Here is a 7,729-nt window from a genome sequence, read left to right on the forward strand (position 1 = left end):
GATGCTGCCACCTATTGCTCTAGGAAGGTTCTGGGAAGAATCTGGCTCATTGGCAGGAATCATTAACTAGGCCTTTTCTGTAAAAAGGCATCTTTGATGTTGCCTTGTGGCAATCAGAGCAAGGCTCACTGTGTCCAATCTACCACCCTCTCTGCTCCTGGAGCCTGAGAGAAGGTCTGTCTGCTCTTGAAGTGTTGGGGAATAGAGGTGGGGTCAGACAGGAGACCCACCCTTCCCTGGAGGATGCAGAGTTGTGCACACATGTATGTGTGCACATGCTCATACATGCAGCATATTTCTTCATGCAGACTCACTTGCACTTATAGCCAGGATTCCAGCAGTCGCCTCTCCAACATAGAGTAAGAGGTGACAACAAGGCTCAGGGAACAGGACGTGGGAAAAAAAATAAACTCCACCTGAGTCAGAGCATGAGTCAGAATGTTCTGGAGAGCCTTAGAAGGGAGCAGCAGGAGGGTTTGAGGACAGGGAAGAGAGCCAGCCCCCTAGGGGAGAGGGTGATGGGAGGAGAGGCTGGCTTCCCAGGCATAGAGCCAAGAAAGAAGGTCCTAGAAGGAGCAGGGTCTGTTGCCTCAAGCTCTGTGTCTTGAGAGAGGATATCCCTGCAAGTTCATGGAGCAGCAGGCAGGGAAGAAGCCTTTCTAAGGCCCTAGAAGGGAATAAGACATGCAGGGATCTGAACTCTCACACCCTCCCCTCTCACTGCAATGGGGTTCCTGAAGTCCTTCCAGCTAAGAGCAGGAATGCTGCTCAGTGCATCCACTGAACTGGGGCAAAACGAGGAAGGTCCAGCAGAAAGAACAGGGCATAGCTGCTTCCGAAGGCTGGGACCCTGAGATCTTACTAAGTACCAGACTGACTGCACATGCTTGCTTTAGACAGGGAGTCAGTGCTGTGGCTCAACCATGGTTGTTCCCTGGAGCTCATAAAACCCTCGGGTCCTGGGGACAGATTTGAAGTGACCCAATGGTAATCCAGAGGCAAGGAGATGACAGGGTCCACAGCTGAAAGACTATTCTGGGAAGATGTATGTCAGGGACCCAGGGTGTTGTCAGTGGAGGCCATTCAGGACCCGGGGCATTGAGTTTTGAACAGACAAGGCCAGGACTACATTGTGTACTTACTAGTCTACATGCTCCAGACTCACACAGAGCCCAATCTGTGCAGGACTAATAAGGATTCCAAAGACAGAAGCCAGCACCTCAACCATGGAGGGAAGAAGCCACTGAGTGGACAAAACTGGCTCTTCCCACCCATATTCCAGTCAGTGTTCACCCACTATGTCCTTCTGATCTTCATTTTGTACCTCCTTCCCTTTTCATTTTGTTAGAGGAGGTGGTATCCAACAAACAAACAAGCTAAAAAGGCAGAGTGAAAAACAAAAGTTTTGGCAGACAAGTATCTGATTTGGGGAAGACTCTGAGAAGCAGGAAGGTGGCAGGGAAGAAAAAGCCTGTCACAGAGACCACAGGGGCCATTGCCGTGGACCATGGGGCTTGGGGGACCCAACTGAACAACAGAAACCTAAACAACAGGAGCAATAATCTGTTGCTCGTTAAAGCAGCCCTTGCCCCCCCCCAAAAAAAAAAAAACCTGCTCAGTCTAGAGTGGGGAGGAGCATGGAATGACCTGGATGTGCAATTCGGCATAATCATCCTAGAAGCCAACTAGACACACAATTCACCTGTCACGTTCCCCTGGAGTTTTTTTTTGGTTTGTTTTGTTTTTTTTTTTTGTTTTGTTTTGGTTTGGTTTTTGGGCCACACCCGGCGGTGCTCAGGGGTTACTCCTAGCTGTCTGCTCAGAAATAGCTCCTGGCAGGCACAGGGGACCATATGGGACACCGGAATTCGAACCAACCACCTCTGGTCCTGAATCGGCTGCTTGCAAGGCAAATGCCGCTGTGCTATCTCTCCGGGCCCTCCCCTGGAGTTTTTACAGCACCTCAGATAAGATGAAAACTTCTTCCCTCAGTTTATCTTGTCTTCCTTGGCCTCTCTTCCTCTCTTCTATTAGAAATCGGACACCTCCAGCTGCTGTTCCTCACCAGAGGCTACACTGCTCTTTCATTCCCATAGATGCCCACACTCTTGCTCTTCTTCAGCTCCATGACCATGCCCCCCTGTTCTACTCCTTCCCAATCTTTAAATCTCATAACTGTGATTCTCTTAGAGAAACCCTCACCACCAACCAGTCTGCCTGGAATCCGCCTCCATGGTCTCCCACATCCTAGGGGTCCACCAGCTTTTGGAAGAAAATAAATTCCCTTGTTGGTGGTGTTGGCCACATTTTGTGATGAAGAGACTTCCAGCAGGATCAAGATCAAACTAACAAGAGGAGGTCATTAAAGGTGAACTTTGGAAGAGCTGGAAAAGAAGCTGGGTGATAGACCACAGTTGCGTATTTCCATGGCCAGAGACCCCAGGAGTTAATAGACTTGAGAGCACAGATCAGAGTAAAATGATTAAGAAAGGTTGAGTTTGGGTTTTCATTTTAATTTAATTTACATAATAAAAAACTCACAAAATTTAATTTTTCATCAGGGCTCAGTTTAAGAACCAGCTGAAAACACTCCTGAATCTCCAACAGTTGTCCCTCCTGAGCTGATGTGAGTCAGCTCCAAAGCCACTGAAAAGATTTCAGCATACTCTTTCCCTCCTGGCATGTTTTGTGGGTGAATTGTGGTTTCCCCATTCTCTGTTCTATGGGGCAACCCTCTAGAAGGCAAAGATTCTGATACATGTTTGCTCAGTTCCTTCCTAGGAACCAGCACCATGCCTGGTCCACAAAAGAAATTGCACAAGTACTCATTGATGGTATGAGTGGGGAGAGGGGGAGTAAGGGGACTAAATGTCACCAAGTTGTGTACCTCTCTTGATGATTCAAGAGGGAACCTTAATGAGGGAACCTCATCGTGGCCTATATTGAACCTTTAACCAGTCACTAGGGGTATCCTGGCAGGAAAGTGAGAAGCATAAGTGTCCCAGAGAGGTTCTAAGCAAGAGAAGCATAATAGAAGAACAGAAGAATCTGGAATTATCTGATTCCCTAAAGTTTTCCATGGATCACCTCTGCTGGATCTTGGTCTCATCCCTACAGTTCACTGGCACATGTACTCAGATTCCCCATTATATCCTCCAGGTACAACATGGCATAGGAGCACTGAGCAGACCCATGTGGCTCTGGAGTATGTGGGATTGCAGCTAATTCAGACCCCTGTGCTGGGCATACTATCCATGTAGAGGGGAGTAAGAGCCCAAAATTAGCAGAAAACCTAGGCCCACCTCTAGTCTGGAAGCTTTCTGCTCTGCAGAACATACCAGGCCTCACCTGTCTATGTACAGAGGTTCTCATGGCACTTGCTTAGGGGATAAAGCAGGGGAAAGAGCCAGCATGAGTAAGTGAAGAAGTAACACAGCTTCCCAGCAGAAAAAATGTGAATCAGAGGCATTTCCCACTCAGGCCAGCAATGGAAAGCAGCACTGCACTTCCAGGACAATTCTGCCCATGACTATCATCTGGGTGGTGGCTAGGAACTCAGCCCTGGAGTCAGCCAAGCTGGCTGTTGTCCCAGAGCTTCTGCTTTCTGCCTTGGGCCTTCATTTCCTCATCTGCAAAGTGGGAATAATTACAACACCTGTTTGTATTTTAACATAGTTTATTTCACTGTAAAGTTATTTAATTCAATGTTTCATAATGGCCTCATTTGACAATCAAGTCACAAAACTGAAACCCTAATAATTAACTCTCAGGAGCTGATAGAAAGTTGCTGGAAGAATGGAATGAAATGATGCAAATAGGGGACTTGCAAATGTTTTAGGATAGGATATTTTAATAGATTAACCTCCAATGTGTAAAAAACTTCCATAGCATTTTCTTTGTGCCAGAAACTGTCCTAAACTTTCTATAACAATAATTTCCTTAATGTTCTACTTGTTTGGAGGTCTTAAAACTATATACTATACTGCCTCTCACTAATTAATTTTTATTTGGTTGATTAGCTTTATTTGGCTTTGGTTTTCACTAATGTGGTTATTATTACATCATATTTCTCCCTCCCCTGATCTCACTATTCTTATCAGTAAAGAGGACTATTGGATTACATGGTCCCTATGCAATGCTTTCAATGCATTCCATCCCTGAGCTGTCCTCTCTAGGTTCTCACCATCTACTCAAACCTTTTAAAATTCCCACATGCAGAGTGCATGCACAACTCAAGACATTAATCCAGAATAGCAGGGAATGGTAGCTGCTGAGCACAGAGGATGTGGTTAAGAACCACCCTCCTACCTAGCAAAGGTGTCCAACTCTGCTATTATTCCTAATTGGGTCACAGCAGAGGTCTTTTGAGATAAAAATCCCCACACTGCTAATCTCACTAATTTTTTTCATAATGTAACTTGTTGAGGTCCTACTTGTATAAGGGGTTAAATGGTATTTTTTTATTGTGGCCAAAGTGAATTACAAATATTTCACAATAATATTTGTTTTGTTTTGTTTTGGTTTTTTGTTTTTTGGCCACACCAAGTGACGCTCAGGGGCCACTCTTGGCTATGCACTCAGAAATCACTCCTGGCTTGGGGGACCATATCGGATGCCGGGGATTGAACCGTGGTCCATCCTAGGCTAGCTTGCACAAGGCAGACGCCTTACCACTTGCACCACCGCTCTGGCCCCCACAGTAATATTTAAGGTACAATGTGACAATAAATCAGGGGCATTCCCACCACCATGTCCTCCCTCCATCCCTGTTTCCAGCATGCATCCCATACTAGTGTAACTGGTCCCCACTTGTACAGCTTGCTGTGGATTAGGTATAGATTCTGTTGTCGTTGACTTTGGGTTTGATGTTCAGGTCTGATCATTTTTTATTTCCACTAAATGTTCATGTGAGTGTCTGGACCTGACACCATTGAATTATATTTTTGAAGAAGTGGTCAAGATAGTAAATTGCTGCTGTCATAGAATTTAGGTTGTTGATGCAAAGTAAAAATTAACAAGTCCACAGACTGGTAAATAAGTTCATTTCTGAAGGAAGCACCAGGAACTGAAGAAAGTCTATATCAGATTTAGAAGGCAGAGAGTAGCCAGGGGTGGGTGGAGTCAGAACTGGCCTCCCTGCGGCTGTGACTTAGAAGTCAACCTAAGATGAACTAAAGATGGGCTGAAGATTTGGTTTGTTGTAGATACAGTCCTGGTAGTTGGGCTTTAGAAAGCAAGCTGGAGCAAGGTCCTGAGGTTGAACAAGGTATCAGAAACAGCTTGGTTACTAAGCATTATATGGTTGAATTTTCTTCCAAGAATATGTGCTCCTGTTGCACATATTCCACTGCTACTTGATTTATGGAGTCCCTTGCAAATATAAACCAATGCCTTTGCTCCTAAAATATTTAGGATTTTGAGATTACAATAGTAGATCATTACCAAAGATAAAGCTCTTTTAAAAATGACAGTCTGCACATGACACCACTGAAAAACTGGCAGATTCTGTAATACAGTGGATAGGGCTCTTGACATGTATACTGCCAACCCAGGTTTCATCCCCAGCAATCCGTCTGGTCCCCTGAGCCTGCAAGGAACTATTCATGTGTGCAGAGCTAGGAGTAACCCCTGGGCATTGCCACATGGGCCTCCCAAAAAATTACTGGCATTAATGTTATACTCTATTTCAGCAGTTATTCATTGAGAGCTTATATCTAGCCAGGGTTATGTAAGGCACTGGAGGTATAGAAAAATGAAAGTAAAAAAGTCACATTGACCTTCTTTCTCCCATTAGATTTTCTCCACCACATATCTAGATGTCTGAACAACCTTCATATATTTGCAGGTGTTCATGTTCTCAACTGCTCTGACAAAATCCATGAATGTATGTGACATGATTGCATAGTAATAATATTCTTTGTATATCTGTCATTTGCTGGTTTATACATTTATTGCTCCACCGAATGACATGCCAGATCACCACCAGTCAACAAGAGGCAAGTAAGGAAAGCAGGAAATGAAAACTCAGTAATAGAATCAACTTTTCAAAGTAAGTCAGGGAGCCAATATTGGAACCTAGTTCTCATTATATCCAGGCCCCTCTCTCTCTAGTGCACAGAACTCACTCATGTAGAGCATGTGTTTAAGTGAATGTTCAAACTCAGAATTCAAGTACAATGATCAAGAGAATCAAAAGTAACTAGTATCCATGGAAGACTCACTCTCTGCCATACCTTTAGCTCAGCTCTCCTTCAGTTTTCTCTTTTTGATCTGTGAGCAAATCTCTTATGCAGAGACCACACATCTCCCACCTTCCTATTGTAAAAACTGAGATTCAGAAAGTTGTGAACCAGTCAAGCGGGCAGAGCTGAGGGGAGCTTCTGGACCTGGCTCTGGACATCTCATGCAGGTTTGCCCCATGCTGGCTGCATGTGGAATCTCTGCCCAGCCAGTTGACTTGTTTAAAGCTGAAAGAGAGAAGATCTGGGGGCAAGACTTGGTGTCAACATCCAAGCTGCAGATTGCTTCATACCCCAGTCCAAGAGGAACAGGAAAGCCTGACTTCTCCCCTCACCGTGGGAAAGAGTTCCTTTTCTTAAAAAAGAAAGTCCAGAGCCAGAAGGGGGTCACGTCCAGCCCTTCCTGCCACAGCCTTTTCCTTCATCAAGATCTTTCGGCCAATGGACAGGACCAACTTGAAAGAGGAAGACTAGTCTGCATTCTGACCAAGGCACTGAGGTACTTCCCTAAAAGTAAGGACCAGTATAGCCAGGGTCGCTGAGCCCCTGAAAGGTAAAGAAACCTTGTCCAGATCAGGACACAAAGCTTTCTCACAGGGAAGTACTAGAAGATACTGCTGCCCAGAGATGCTCCCAGTATGCCTCCCAACTACCTCCTTCCAGGCACCTAGGAGAAAGGAGAGAAGGCAAATGCAGTATTATGTATGGATCCCACCGCACTCATATGGGACTCCTGTGTAGTATTAAACTGTAAATGACTGAAATCTGCAGGCATCCAACAATGCTGATCAGTCAATATGGAGTCTTGACAAGAGTCCTAACCATGCAGTGTCCTGATTCCAATTTTACCCCTATTAAATGATACCACTCTTTTTAAGGAATATGGATTTTTTGAGAAATAATACAACAGGTAAAGCACTTGCCTCTCATGTGACTGTCCCCAATTTGATTCCTGACATCCTGAGCTCACCAGAGATATTCTGAGTGCAGAGCCAGAAGTAAGCCCTAGCCTAGAGTTACTCAACACACACTCCTAAAAAAAAATAGCAAAAACTACTTAAGGAAATCATTTTTGAGCACCATGCAGTTGCAAAAACAGAAGAGAAACAAGGGAGCAAATGGAGAAGCAAGGGGACACCTTGGCCCCAGGGTGCAGGGTGACCTTTCACCTTATTTATCCAGTGGCCTTTTGCCTCTCTCATTCAGTTTTTAAATTAAAGGCCCTCCCAGGGCTGGAGAGATAGCATGGAGGTAAGGCGTTTGCCTTGCATGCAGAAGGATGGTGGTTCAAATCCCGGCATCCCATATGGTCCCCCGAGCCTGCCAAGAGCAACTCTGACTAATCCCTGAGTGCTTCTGGGTGTGACCCAAAAACCAAAATAATAATAATAATAATAATTAATAATAATAATTCCTATCAGAACTGAAGTTACAGTGTTGCAACCTCCCGTGGGGGACCCCCGACCCACGGGGGTGTGGAAATGAAGGTT

Source organism: Suncus etruscus, chromosome 9 (genome assembly GCF_024139225.1).
Source record: "Suncus etruscus isolate mSunEtr1 chromosome 9, mSunEtr1.pri.cur, whole genome shotgun sequence".
NCBI classification, from domain to species: Eukaryota; Metazoa; Chordata; class Mammalia; order Eulipotyphla; family Soricidae; genus Suncus; species Suncus etruscus.